Below are 15,042 nucleotides of genomic sequence, written 5' to 3'. Positions count from 1 at the left end.
TATCAGCAACCCACCAGAAGCTGGGACAGAGGCATGCAATCGATTCTCCATGACAGCCTCAGAAGGAATCCACTTTTGCCACACTTTGATCTCAAACTTCTAACTTCTAAAGCTGTAAGACCATAAATTGCTGTTGATTAAGCCACGCAGTTTGTGTTACCTGGTTATAGCTGCTCTAGGAAACGAACATACAATAATTGATCATTGTATGATTAGTATGGTATTTGCATTATGTTGCCTGATACTTTTTAAGGAGTTTTCACCAATATTCTTGCATACATTGAGTATGCAATTTGCTTGATTTATTTTGATGTTTTCCACTTCACAGTCTCATTGTATCCTTATGTATATGTGTCCTGTGGTGCCTTTTCAGTTCTGCCACCCCTGGGTCAGTGCTGTGTCCATTCTCCCCATAGCAGCTACTGTCCTGGTCCTTGTCTGCCATGTTGGCCATTGTATGTCACAAAAGATATTTGTCTCTTAGATTTGCTGAATTGTGAGGTTTTTTTTTTTTTTTTTTTTTTTTGTATTAACTTAAAAGAAATGATATCTGAGAGAAAGAGGAAGTTGTTATCTTATACAGCTATTTTCATTCTGGTCATACTAGCCCAAACTTTTAAGCCTTTAAGATGATTATTTTTTTCTGATAGAGAAAATCCTCCTAATCACCAAATCTACCACTTAATGATGTTAGTGGGCCATGCAAGATGATAGCTAACAGCGTAGGCCCTAATGTCAACTTGCCTTGGTTCATATCACAGCCTTCTACCATATATGTGTCCAGTGACTTTGCAGAAGTTATTTAAGCTCTCTTAACAAATTTTCCCCTTCTAAGGAAAAAAAAAATCATGCCCATCTGACAAACAGTCACCATCCCCCTACTCTCTTCATCAGATAGTTGTGAGGAACAAAGTACCTAAGGTGGGTGAGAAGCTTAGAATAGTGCCAGGGCCAAAGCGTGTGCTTCATAATTCATATTTGTCATTATCATCCTTTGTCTGTGTCACTGTGCTATGAGATTGATTACTGCTGCTGGAGCTTACCATGCGCTCATGTCACAATAGAAGACTGGGATCTTGTGTGCCTGGGACATGGGAATGTTTCTGAATTTCTAAACCTTTCTCTTGATCTTTCAAGTACAGTCAGATGACTGATGTGAGGGCTCAATTTAAAAAAATGTTTATAAGAAACTGACTTGGGTATTTACTTTCATTATGATGATGACCCATTATAATTTTTCATGTTGATGACTCTGCATGGAAGACTCACATAGCTGCAACACTTTTACTTTTCAAGACCCAACTCAAATAGCACGTTCTATGTGAAACCCATTTTTGTACAGTCACAGTTTGCCCCAGTAGTGGTCTCCTGGTATTTCAGCTGCATGCCATTCTGTTAATAGTATACTGAGTTGTCCAAATGACTTCCCTGCCCACCAAAAAGTAAGTTGCTTGTGGGACAGGGCTAAGCCCACTGGATCAACTTCCAGGATCAATTTTGAATGAGTGAAGCAGGGTGATAGCAACCTAGAGTTGCATTATATTCAATGTTGTTTGAAAGCTTGTTTTTTAGCTTAAGTTTACACAAATTAAAAAAGAAAACATGTTGGCTATCAAGTCCACAGACTCTGTTAGGGAGGACCAGTGAGTGGAAGTTTGTAAACTAAACAAAAATTAAATAGTTGCTAGGATTTATGTTACATATTTTATGACCATGGCAAAACATTGCATAAAACACTGGGTGAGTCTATTTTCCTGAGAGTTGTACTTAAATAGTAAAAGTAACAGATTAAGTATTCCTCATATAACACTTTTAGTGGTTCTCCAATGTAGATGGCAAGTTGATGGCCAAGTTTTCAAAACACAGTCTGGCCTACTTTTAATGTGTAAAACACCCAAATAGGAAAAATAAAATCTCCAAGGCAGTTTTTCTCAGTTTGTTCTATGAAAAACCATGATCTTGTGATGTCTTCAGAAGAACAGGTGGTCATTGGAGGTTAACAACATAATTTACGTGTTAATTATAGCATGAAGCCCTGACATAATGCAATGGGTTTAATTTTGTTAAACTTTAAATTTTCCAGACTTGTTTAACTATGAAACTTATTTTCCTTGTGGCACCTCATCATGTCTCATAGAACTAGAATTTTAGTAAAATCACTTTGGGAAACATTCTACAATGGGATTGAATACAGCTTCTTGACACTAGGAGCACCACAGTTTGATGACAGTTGCAAGAAACGTCTACCCAGTTCAATTATTTTTCTTTGATAAAGATAATATAAAAGATCAGTAGAGAACTCTTAGTAATAAACAACCCCAAACCAGTACATAAGTAGTGAATTGAGGCATTTACACACACACTTGCATATATAAACTATGTATATGAGAATGGGCAACATGGCAAAACAAAGAATACAAAACATTGGCTGGGCATGGTGATACGCACCTGTGGTCCCAGCTACTTAGGAAGCTGAGGCAGAAGGATCACTTGAGCTCAGGAGGTGGAGGTTGCAGTGAACCAAGATCGTGCCACTGCAACTCAAGCCTGGGCAACAGAGCCAGACCCTGTCTCAAAAATAAATAAATTAATTAATTTAAAAAACTATACCCATGCAACAAGTATATGCACATACATCTACAAACCTTCAAATACTACACAGAATTACTCTTACTTCTGGTTTTTCCTCACCACACAGATAGTTTTTCAACACCTCACCCTATTAGGAAAACAGACTGTTCTTATCCTTTTGAGATTATTCTTTTTGTAGACAGCAGTGTAGTGAAAAATTCCTGAAGAAAATTTCTGGATTAAAATTCTAGCTGTAACACTTGCATGTTGTATGACCTCAGACCAACCACTTAATATCTCTGTCCCTGAAGTCTCTTATCTAATGTAGCAGTGCCTATGATAGAGATTTTTGACGTATATGGGTACATTTAAATGTATAATTTCACCTGGCATCTAGTAAGTGTTATAAGAGTTTGCTGTTACTGTTTTCTTTCTTTGTAGTTTGCTTCTACATTGTCTACTAGCCACTTTCAGTATTATCCACACCAGGATTTGCTCTTCCTTCTTACCAAGATTTTTACTTTATTTGTAGAAAATTATCAGTATCTCCTTGGAATTGTTTATTCAATGTCTGCTATGGACCGGTAACTATGACTAGTTCTTGGGATACATATTATGGTGAACAAAAATGGCCTTAATAGAGTGTGCAGTCTGGCAAAGGATACAAACAGGTATGCAGATAACTCTCTTATGAAAGTCTTCATCAACTATGTGTATAGCTCTGGCCATCCATGTTCTTCATTCAAACTGGACCAATGTATTTCTAAAAACACAGAAAGGAGTTTCAGTCTCTTTCATCTACAAATTCCTTGATGCCACAGCCTATCACCTGGAAATGACTTTTTTATTTTTTTGCAGTGGGGATGACGTATGTAAACTGACTTAGTTTTGGAGAAGAAATACAGCTTCTAGGTTGTCATATCTGAAAAGGTCTTTCCACCTCTGAAGAAACTGTCACTTTGCTGGCTACTCCATGAAGTATAGCAGAATGAAGTTTTATGATAAAAAGAGATTTTAACCATTTGATGCCCACATGGTGTCAGACATTACTGGCACATGGAGTTTTCAGTAGTCCACCTTACATTTTGTCTTTATGAACTCCTTTCTGTGCCTCAATAATACCAGCACACTAGACTCTCTATTATATCTTAAAATTGAATAATCTTTAAAAACTTCTATTTTTTTTCTTTCCTAGTTGGTGATTGCATTGTTCTGCTTTTCATTTTATTTTTTATTCCCACTAGGATACGAGTAAACCCAAATTTCTTTTTTTTTCTATTAAATCACTCAGAATAAAAGTAAAGTCTGATTTAAAATGAGATTTACATGCACTGGAATGAGGTAGCCCTTGTATCTTTAAAGAGAAAAAAAAGACCTCATAGCTTTTCATATAAAATAGCATTACAGCAAAGAAAAATATGTTGATTATCATTTCCACAGCTCAAATGCAAATTTCTGATTGTAAACAATGTCTTCTCTTTTGGTGCTTAGAGGGAAATTAAATTTTGAAACTGGGTCAGGGAAAGCCATGTTTTTGTATTCATAGGAGACAGCAATTTTTGCAGCAGAGAAACAGAAGACAACAAGTACTACAAAGGGGCCAGCATAATCAGGTAGTTCAACACTGCCATGACAGGGGAGCACTTAGAATGCTCCTGCGGCCCAAGGGCATGTTTTAGGGGTGTATTTGTAGAAAAAAAAACATGGCTTGGGGGCTAAAAATTGAGGCTGTGAGGTTACGAAGTCTGTGCAAAATAATGAGGATGAAATAGATGCTGATTGCCCAAGTTTGTTAATTCTACAATAAAATTGGACATCAAGTAAAATATTGACCCGGATCACCAGCTACCAGAAATGTCTGCCACAGGCACTATTACATTAGATAAACACAACTACCTTTGTATTTACCTTTAACTTTTATGATGGATTCACTTGTAGGTTCATTGTTTGATGAGGGACAACTCAATGAGAGTTTCATTTGGGAATATGAAATTATAGAACAAGGAAGAGACTGTGGCAGAAAGAGAAGTCGAAGCACAGATTTGGGAACCATCTGCTTGGTGATGATAGATGAAGCATGTTATTCTCCAGGGAGTGAAGACATTGAGGGCTAACCCTTCAGCAACTGCAGGGAGCATCATCAAGGAAAAGAAAAGATAAATAAAAGAAGAAATCAGCAGAAGACCAGATTTTTAAAATTATTTCTGTCTTTGCTCTTAATTTAGTATATAAATAATTTATATTTATCTTTTTAAACAAGTATTTTTTGTTGTTTATCATCTAATATTTCTCTAATATGTTCCTATTAGATAGTGTCTTGAATAATCTAGTACAATAGAACTGTGTAAAATAATTTCCTAGAAAAAGATTGTTGTTATTTTACTGCTTAGTAAACCTGGGCAGAAACTTGTGGAATGTGCTAAAAGACATATAATTTTCTTAGAATTACTTTGTATAGAATTATGTTTTCAATTGAGTTAATTAGCTTTTATGATTGGAAAGAGACTTGAATAAGTCTTTCAACACTTTATATAAAGCTCTATATTCTGGAAGTTCTCTGTAATCTATGGTATATAACAAAAGCTCATTTGCTTCTATGTTAATTTAGTGGTGTAAACTATAAGCTGGGAGATTTTAAAAGGCTAAACTACAGATACCCCAGGGTTTCTTTTAAATGTAGATAAGTGCACAATAAATCTCGGCCATTTAAATGTTCTGATGTTTTTATTCAAAATAAATAGTTCACTTTAAATCTTATGTTACAAAGCTTACTTATGGTGAATTAGATAATCTCAAGACAATTATACTGGTCCAATTACTGCTGTGTGTGCTGCTTTTGAATTGTTATTTAGAGACTGGAGATCAGACAAGGACCATTGCTTTGTATGACAAGAACTAAACCATTATCCAATAAAAATTTATCTTCTGATTTCCTATTTACTTAGCCTAGAATTATTACTTATACCAAGCCACTCATCTCTTTTTTGAGTGTAAATGTAATTAGGTGACTATTGAAATATATAAAGAAGCATCCACAGGTCTAGTTATCTCAGCTGAAAATTCAGATCTATACACTAGGGAGAAAGACAATTCTGAAAATCCCCAGAGCAAATGACCTATACTACTGAAGAAAGCAAAGTGGAACTGGGCATGTGACTGTCATCAGTCCAGAAAGCTGTTTCACAATGGAAAGATTATTTAAGCTTTTGGTTTCTGTTTTTTGAAAAATAACCACTTTTCTTTTATCCACCTTATAGAACTATAACAATTATTTTAAGTGAGAAAATGAGTTATAGTCTATAAAACAGACAAGGAGAAACAACCTTGAGTGGATCCATCTTACAAATACTCATGTTTCCTTTATGCAACACTCCACAGGAGACCCAGCGGAGATAGAGTTAAGTAAAGTATTCCTTACTGTTATATTTCAAATCCAAACCAAAATTTAGTTTGAGACACACAGAGGGCAAAAATACTGATCCACTGGTCCAGGACAGACAGATTATGTTTGTTGTCCCTGCTCTTTTATTAGGACGACCCCCATTACACTCTCTCCTGTGCCCTGGTTTGGCTGATGAATCAGCACCCAAACACTTCTATGGCAATGAGGAATTGCTCTCAGGCTCTTTCCCTTTCCCCAGCAAATACTTCTGCTGCTTATCTTCTACAGCAAAGATTTGCAAACCTGGGTGCAAGCTGGCATTACCCGCTGAGGTTTTGTGTTTAGATTCCAGCAACTAAGATTCCCATTGAATTAGTTGTAGGTGGGGACTTGTCAGCATGACTTTTTTCTTCTTGTTAAGCTTGCCAATGATTCAGATGTGTAGTCAGGACTGAGATCCATTCTGATCCATTCTTTGTGGGGAAGTAGCCCAGAAAGATGGACAAGCAGAAGCTTCAGAGTTAGAAAATCTGCAGGGAACACTGAGAGCTTCCATTGGGCTGCTCTGTGGCTTCAAGCTGATTCTGGAACAGTGAGCCTCAGTTGTCTGAACTGTCTGTTGAGTGACAATGGGAATATCTTTCCTCCGGACTCTTCTTAGGTTTAAAGTAATATGTGTATGATTGGTGGGAAATAGGGAACATCAATAAATCCCAGAACCATCCTAGATGGGAGCCTGGCCCTATACAGGGAAGGGATAAAGCTCCTGTGGTCAGAGAATACTCCGGAATGTGACTCACATGTCACTAATCCACAAAAAAGTCTTCTTTTTCCTGTAAAATGACTTTTCTTGATACTCTTGACCTGGAAAGTGAGTTTGCATGTATCTGACTGCCTCAATTATTCAGAATGTCAGAGAAGAGGGAGTGTATTAGTTTGTTCTCATGCTGCTATTACATACATACCTAAGACTGGGTAATTTATAAAGGAAAGAATTTTAATGGACTCATAGTTCCACATGGCTTAGGAGGCCTCATAGTCATGATGAAAGATGAAGGAAGAACAAAGGGACGTCTTACATGGTGGCAGGCAAGACAGAGCTTGAGTAGAGGAACTCCCCTTTATAAAACCATCAGATTTTGTGAGACCCATTCACTATCACGAGAATGGCATGGGAAATACCTGCCCTGTGATTCAGTTACCTCCCACCTCCCATTCAATGACCTCTCCTGCGACACACGGGAATTATGGGAGTTACTATTCAAGATGAGATTTGAGTGGGAAAACAACCAAACAGTATCAAGGAGATTAACTTATGTTTTCCAGATATAAAGATTAGTCATCGCTTGTCAACAATTATTGAGCATGAGTGCATGATTAGACGATAAGAGACAGAGATTTTATCTCTAACAAGTAATAGAACTTTGAGACATTGAACTCTTCTCTGCATTCGTTTTCTCATCAAACTTAAGAGCCATATATTTTTTCTTTCTGGAGCTATATTTAAGTTTTTCTATGTACTCATTGCTATGTACTACAAAGAAAAATAGGAATAACACCCTCTGCAGACAAGAAATTAAAACTAAGACACCTTAAGGAGCTATAGCAATAGGTAAAATAATGACACTAGTAATAGAAATATGCTCTAGTAGAATTCACAACATAGAATTGGTCTTTAGGGAAAATGACAAGTCCACACTTGGTTTTGATGGATTTCCAGTTTCAGCTACTGGATAGGCTACAATCACTTATTTATTGTGATTTTGGGGGTACACTTTGTTGCCCTTGGCGACTTGCTTTAGTCTGTAGATTATTAAGCAACTTAAGGCAGAGTATAGAAAATGCATTTGCTGTTCCCTAGTGTAGACAATTTCCTATTCATTGAAATTCCACTTACCTCGTTTTTAGAGGTTTTCTGCTTTCTTGATTAACTTCTTATATAAGGATTTCACAAACAAGCTGCATTTGAGAAAGTAATATGATGTGAGATAATTCATCCAGAATGACTCATTTTAGAAATGTAACCTTAGGATCATATTAGCATGCTTTCTTATTTAATCACATTTTATCTTTTAATACTGCACTTTGGGACATATAGACGGGGCTAGAGGGGAGACTGAAAAGATGAAGAACATTAAATCCAGAATAGGGAACCCTCTGTTAGGAACCTTGTCTCACCCTTCCTCTCCCACTGTTGTGTGTTGTTTCCACACAGCCAGATTGAAAAAGCAAAACAATCGCCTCTTCTCGAAAGTGTTAGAGCACGTGAACAGGAAGGATAGCCAAGCTGAAGCAAAGGATACTGTTTATTGCAGTTCTGTTTTATTGCAGTTATTAAACCATTAACAATTAGATAAATATTATAAGTGAGATGCCATTCCTAAGTGTCACAGCTGTCATTTACTCTAGGTTCATAAAATAGACTAATATTTCATTTATTGCATACATCTAGAAGCACACCACAAACACCTACCCATTTTATTCACTTTAGGTATTAACCTAATAGAAACCATTAGTAAAAGCAACAAAAAAATTTCTTCTTGAAATAAATAGAAGAATCCTTTTATAGTCTAAATTAAATGTCACTAAATTGAGTGGATCAGATTATAAAAGGAAATGAATGAAAAAGCCAGGTTTTCTTAAGAGTCATAAAAGTGTGTCTCAAAAGCTCATTTTCTTAAAAGAGATAGCTTCAAAACATCCAAAAATAAATAATTATTGAGAAAAAATATATTGTAGGTTTGTTGATTTTAAAAGATGGTCAGGATTATGAAAAGAGAATGAAATTATTTGAGAGTAAACTGGGCTTCACTTCTGCAAGAGATAGTGAAGATAGTTATTCTGTACGGGAGGGCTTCCTATTGCAAAGAATAACCATTCCTCAAAAGGCTAATTACACCAAACCACGAAGCAGTCTCACCAAGGTGACCAGTAGCATCTTAGCAATCAATTCACTCTCTTCCTCCTCCACAGCTCCTCCTTCATTTAGAGCTCAGTTTTGTGTCATAATGGGTTTATGTAGGCTTTACGTTTAGTTCAGAACAATTAGATATTCCTTCCCTCCTTCAAACTATATTGATTTTCTAAGAAAATATATGAGAAAAAGTTTAGCTCCATTTTACTAATAAATGGACTGACATTGAGACAGAATAAATCACTCCTCCAGCAACTCATGCCAAAAGTTAATAGAAGTGGCAGTAGAACTAATATACTAATAGGCTTTGGAGTCCTCATACACCTTCTATTCCCACTTTTTGTTCCTTGGTTAATCAGTACTCCATTTCTTTTAAGTGGTGAGACCCAACTAACAATGGTTTAACAGAAGACAAAACCGAAATAAATCAACCAACACAAGGATAATGCACTGAATCACCTTCAGAGAAAGGGCAGATAGAGGAGCTGCTCTCGGGCTCAGATGGTTCCAGAAACTCAGCTGCTGTCTCCAATTCTCTCTTCCTCTTCATCTTGATCTCCATCATACATCACTACCTCTGTCTATCTCTCTCCATCTCTTCTTCTTTGTATACTGTTTCCAGGCTCTTCACTGAATATGGAGACCATTTCTTATACTAAAGACTTCATTGGTGCCGGGCACAGTGGCTCAAGCCTGTAATCCCAGCACTTTGGGAGGCTGAGGCGGGTGGATCACGAGGTCAAGAGATCGAGACCATCCTGGTTAACATAGTAAAACCCCGTCTCTACTAAAAATACAAAAAAATTAGCTGGGCATGGTGGTGCACGCCTGTAATCCCAGCTACTCAGGAGGCTGAGGCAGGAGAATTGCCTGAACCCAGGAGGCGGAGGTTGCGGTGAGCCGAGATCGCACCATTGCACTCCAGCCTGGGTAACAAGAGCGAAACTCCGTCTCAAAAAAAAAAAAAAAAGACTTCATTGTTTCCTCTATAAAGTAGGAAATAGGGCTATCTGCAGCTTTAACTGTAAATAATCTGAGTCTGGAAGCTTCAGATGACAGGGGAAAGGTCACTTTTACTACGTATAAATTTTAGGGAATGACTCTTCCAACTTGAGTCAAAAGCCCACATCTTGGTCTAATCATTAAGACCAAGGGTTACCTACTCTTCTCTATGTTGAACTGGTGGGCTTGGGTGAGTTTCTAGAGCTTGAAAGGGGGAAGAGCGAATTTCTTTTTAAGAAAAAGATAAATTGAGAAGGTAGAAAAGAACAGTTGTTGACCTCAGCCCTTGACTTTGTTTTCATTTTCGTTTTTTTTTTCCACCTATTCCAGGAAAAGACAGACTTTGTTTTTAAAAAGTAACTATTAGATATACTTTCTAAGTCCAAGAACCATGTTCGCATTTTTCACTGGCACAATCAAATATATAGCAATAATCCAGAGAATACAGTAAAGGAAATGTACTTAATGGCTTCCCACTCTACAATAAAACTAGAGTTTTGCCTAAACTCTGCTGAGTGGGAATCCTTCTTTACCACTGTGTAGCATTTTTATTTTTCAGACCTGTGTTAAGAATGCAAAAATTAATTACCAGAGGTTGAAATTCCTACTATAAAAAGGGAGTATTTGGTTACTTGCAGGAAATGCAAGAGTAGGAGTGAGTGGAGAATGATGCACCTATCCTTTCAGATAAAGAGGTTTGGTTAATGACCGTATTAGCTACTTTTATTGCTCATTATCCCAATCATTCATCCTTCCCATTGTACCCTCTGTCCTTTTCTATTTCTCTGGATATATTTTTTCTCTGCTCACCAAATAGTCTGTTCTTTTCTTCATCCTATGACATCTAAATTGCTTTACCCAGCTCATGTGCTTTATCTTGGCTAAGGATAAAGTCTGTGCCACTATGAATGACATCACAAACTTTCACTGGAATGGAAATCTAGATTCCAAAAGAAACCTTTATAATTATCACACTTCTAAGAAGGAACAAAATGTATTTTGTATGTAGACAAATGCTTATTTGTTATATTTTGTTGTTTTGATGCTTCTCACATTCAAAGGGGCTAATTTAAAAGGAGGAAAACAAGGAGTGAAATGATTTTGGAAAACAATAAAAGTCTGACCCTGTACAGAAGGATCAAGTCTAGTGTTTTCTTTAAGGGAAAAGAACAGAAGTTAATAGACATGTCTCCTACAGGAGAACCTCATGTACTTATGAGTCACCATGCTGATTCAAAAATACCATAGATCATGTTTGTCATAAATGGAAAACAAATGTAATAGGGAAAATGTAATTTTGTTAATAGGCAAATTAGTATCACTGAATTGTTTGTTAGTTGAATGTATTATTCTATAAAGCCAATATTTCTCTTTTAAAGTATTTCTAAAAGCCATTTGTACTGGTGGGGGAAATAGGGAGGCAGAGAGCAACTTACAATTATCCCAGGGAGCATACTACACATCTTTCGTTTTTCTGGTTCTTATTTCAAAATACATTCTTATTAAGGGATTCATGATAATCCACCCTGGCTGCAGAATGATTCTCTGTCTCTTGGCAACTTCCAAGTTTCTCTTATTAATTGTATTTTTGATAGAGTATTCCCTAACAATAACTCACCAACTAAGCCTATTTGTTGCTACTTTTGCTCAAGTATGCCCTCCCATTCAACATTTGCCAGATGCTTTTTTTTTTTTTTCAGTTAAAGCAATGGCCTCTGAGCCAACAAGTTTAATGATATAATCTTCGATCAGTGCTGATATCTTCTCAATTTTCTAATTTCAAGAATTCAACTCATGCCATTAACAACTTTTTAATTTTCAGAGTTACAAATAAGAAAATATTAATGGCCACAAAACATATTTCTTATTGTGAACCAAGAAAGTAGTGGAAATGCCTGATATGATAATCAACTCGATGTAAGCATAGGTGACACTGTGGAGAAAAGGGATGGATTTACATCTTTACCTCCCAACACCATACTTCCATACTGACATTTAAAAAGTGACAGACATTACTAAGATTACTAAATTAGAATAATCTATCAGCTAGAAAGAGCTCTGTGCTATTTAACCTCATATCTAGATTTTCTTAAAAGAGAGCCACGTATACAAAAATGTGGTTTTTTTATAAACAATGCCAAATAGTGTCCCCAAATACTGTCTCTTTATAAACAATGCTAAATAATTTAAAATAAAATTATTTAGTTATAAAACCAAATTAACATTAGTTCTGAAAACTGAATTGATTTACTCTTGATCATTATTCATTTCTCTGCCTGTTGGGGCTTAATTTGTGCTAAGTGATGAAATAGTGATCTCTCTTTTCTTGGTATTGATTACAATTTATTACGTTGCTGTTTTTTTTAACAGCTTCCACTTTCAAGAACATCTTAACATTTAGTGTAGAAAAAAAGATTTTCGTATCTATATTTCATAATCCAATTCAGTAACTTTCCATTAGAAATTATTTTGCTTGACTAATGTGTGTTGGTGTGTATTTCCAAAGAACTCCTCAAATATTGCAATTTCAGTGAAGACAATTGAAAGCATTATATTTGACACTTTAGCAAATTATAAATATTAAAAGCATTTTAACAGTATTAGTTTCCATATTTTAATGTTATCTATGAAAAGATAGCTCAGAGCTGAGAAAGAAAGAAGTTTTAGGTCACACTGGGAAGAGGCACTGAAAATTATTAAAACAGAAGAGAGGGATTCTGGGATTTGGTACAGAGTGCAAATTACATTCCCCATGCAAAGTCATTAATAACTGAGTGATTGCACCACACAGCTGGTATACTAGATACTAACGTCACATTTACATGGACCGTTCTATTTGGAGCTGTTGAGGTTTGTTGCTTTCAGTCCTCAGGGCTAGCAATTTAGCCTAATCTTTTCTTACTGCAGTCTGTAACCTAACGAAGCACATATGCTTTCCACCTGAGAATTGGAAGGCTCCATGAAGTGGGTGCATACACCTTCCCTTCATTTCACAGCTTTGCAACTTTGATCTCTATATAAACCATTGCTAGATTTAGTCACCCGTTCTCTTCCCTCATACAATTAATTAAAAGACGTTTATAAATCTTTGTCTTCTGTAAATCCTTGAAATAAATCTTACGCTTCTGTTTCCTTTTGTCATGAATAAGAATTAAATAGTACTACCAGAGCAGGTATCTCATGTAAAAAGAAAACAAGCTTTTATCCACAAGCAGGGATTTTATTATAAAAGGCTTTGAAGCTAGTTTTACTACAAATAATTTGAAAATCTTAAAATAAAATTTGGTACAGTAAAAAAAAATCATGTTTTCATCATGTTTTTAAATGAGATGTAAACTTATTTTAATGTAAGATAGCTATAAAATGTTATGATTCTGTATATCTTGTAAGCATGCTTCACTTAAATAATCAAAATTTTGTTAGATGCTATTACTCTCAAGTTATAGAGGAGAAACCCAAGGGATAGTAAATTTAACAAACAGGACAGTAATACATGTTTACTATACATGCCATAAACTAGACTTTGTCCATTCCAACTGACTTTATGGAAATAAGCCCTTGGTATCTTAACAAATAAATTTTTTTGGTTATTCAAAAGATATTGGCACCCTTTAGAAAATCAACTGTTTTCCTGAAAGTCAAAACATTTCATCAACTAAAGTAAACATAACATCCTTATGCATAATGACATTAAATCCATCTTCAGAAAAGGACAATTTCTCTTATTGCAGATGAACTCTTTTGGCTTTTCAAACATGTACTCTACCTCCTCCCAAACAGAACCAGTAAACTCTGCCTTTCAATGTGTATAACCAAATTTATACTTTCTCATAAAAAAAGATGCTTCAAAAGAAATATACAAAACATCAATGTAACATTTCTCTTCTAGAGAAGCTGAGGTGCTTTATTACATTGGGCTGCATCAAAAATTTACATCTTGGCAACAAGCATGAACCACTGTGCCTGGCCTTACTTTCCTGCTGGCACCAGGCTGTGACAAGACATGGCAGAAGTCACATTTGCTATAGCCAACTTGAACTTAACTCAAGGAATCCCTTCTTGAAAAGTGACACCATTGATCTGGAACCACTGTTACAGGGTCGAAGAATAAGAAAATGCATTAACTCAATGAAAAATCAGAATATATTTTATCTGTCATGTTCTTAAAGAGTTTCAGGGAGCTTTACTTACTAGGCAGGAGTAGCTAATTCTAGGATACATACAGATAAAGTATTTTCCTTTCCTCTCTTCTCCCCCTTCTCTTTCCCTCTCCCCTTTTCTCTTTTTCATAAGAAGCAGTACTATTTGTAACATTTTCTATATTTTCTCCAAAATGAATATGGAAACCATTGCGATCAGAACAACTCAAATTACCACCGAAAAGCACAACTACATACTCCACGCAACCCAACTAAATGTTTGTTTTATTTTCATTTGTATCCCTAAATTACAACTCAGAAAACATACCATAAACCTGTCGGAGTTCTCAAGTAGCTCTTTATGTCATGCACTGGAGGCGCTATGCTCTGAATATGTCTCTTAGAATTCATGTGTTGAAAATTTACTCCCCAGTGCTACACTGTTGGGAAGTGGGACCTCATGGCAGGTATTTAGATGATGAAAGCCGGGCCCTCATGAATGGATTAATGTTGCAGGTTCAAGTCACCATCTTGGAAGCAGAGACTCCAGGTTGTAACCTTCTAGCACCTTAGTCTTGAATTTCCCAGCCTCCAGAACTGTGAGAAATAAATTTGTGTTATTTATACATTACTCAGTATCAGGTACTCTGTGATGGCAGCACAAAACAAAAACGGGTGAGATTGGAGATTTTTTTAATGACCTTATTTTCATGAAAAATAATGAAAAGTATTATCTAGGAGATGAAAATTCATTTTAAATAATCTCGAGCAATGCAGATCATGAATGCTGTAGAACTTACTGGATCAAAGAGTCATCAGTGAGGCCAGGCACATTGGTTCGTGCTTGCAATCCCAATACTTTGCGAGGCCAAGGTGGGAAGGTTTTTAAGCCCAGGAGTTTGAGACAAGTCTGGATGACAAAGTAGACCCATCTCTACAAAAATTTAAGAAACAATTAGCCCAGCGTGATGGTGTGTACCTGTGGTCCTAGCTACTTGGGAGGCTGAGGCAGAAGGATCACTTGATTCTTTGAG

Source organism: Callithrix jacchus, chromosome 5, assembly GCF_049354715.1.
Source record: "Callithrix jacchus isolate 240 chromosome 5, calJac240_pri, whole genome shotgun sequence".
NCBI classification, from domain to species: Eukaryota; Metazoa; Chordata; class Mammalia; order Primates; family Cebidae; genus Callithrix; species Callithrix jacchus.
Note: the sequence above shows the minus strand (reverse complement) of the source record.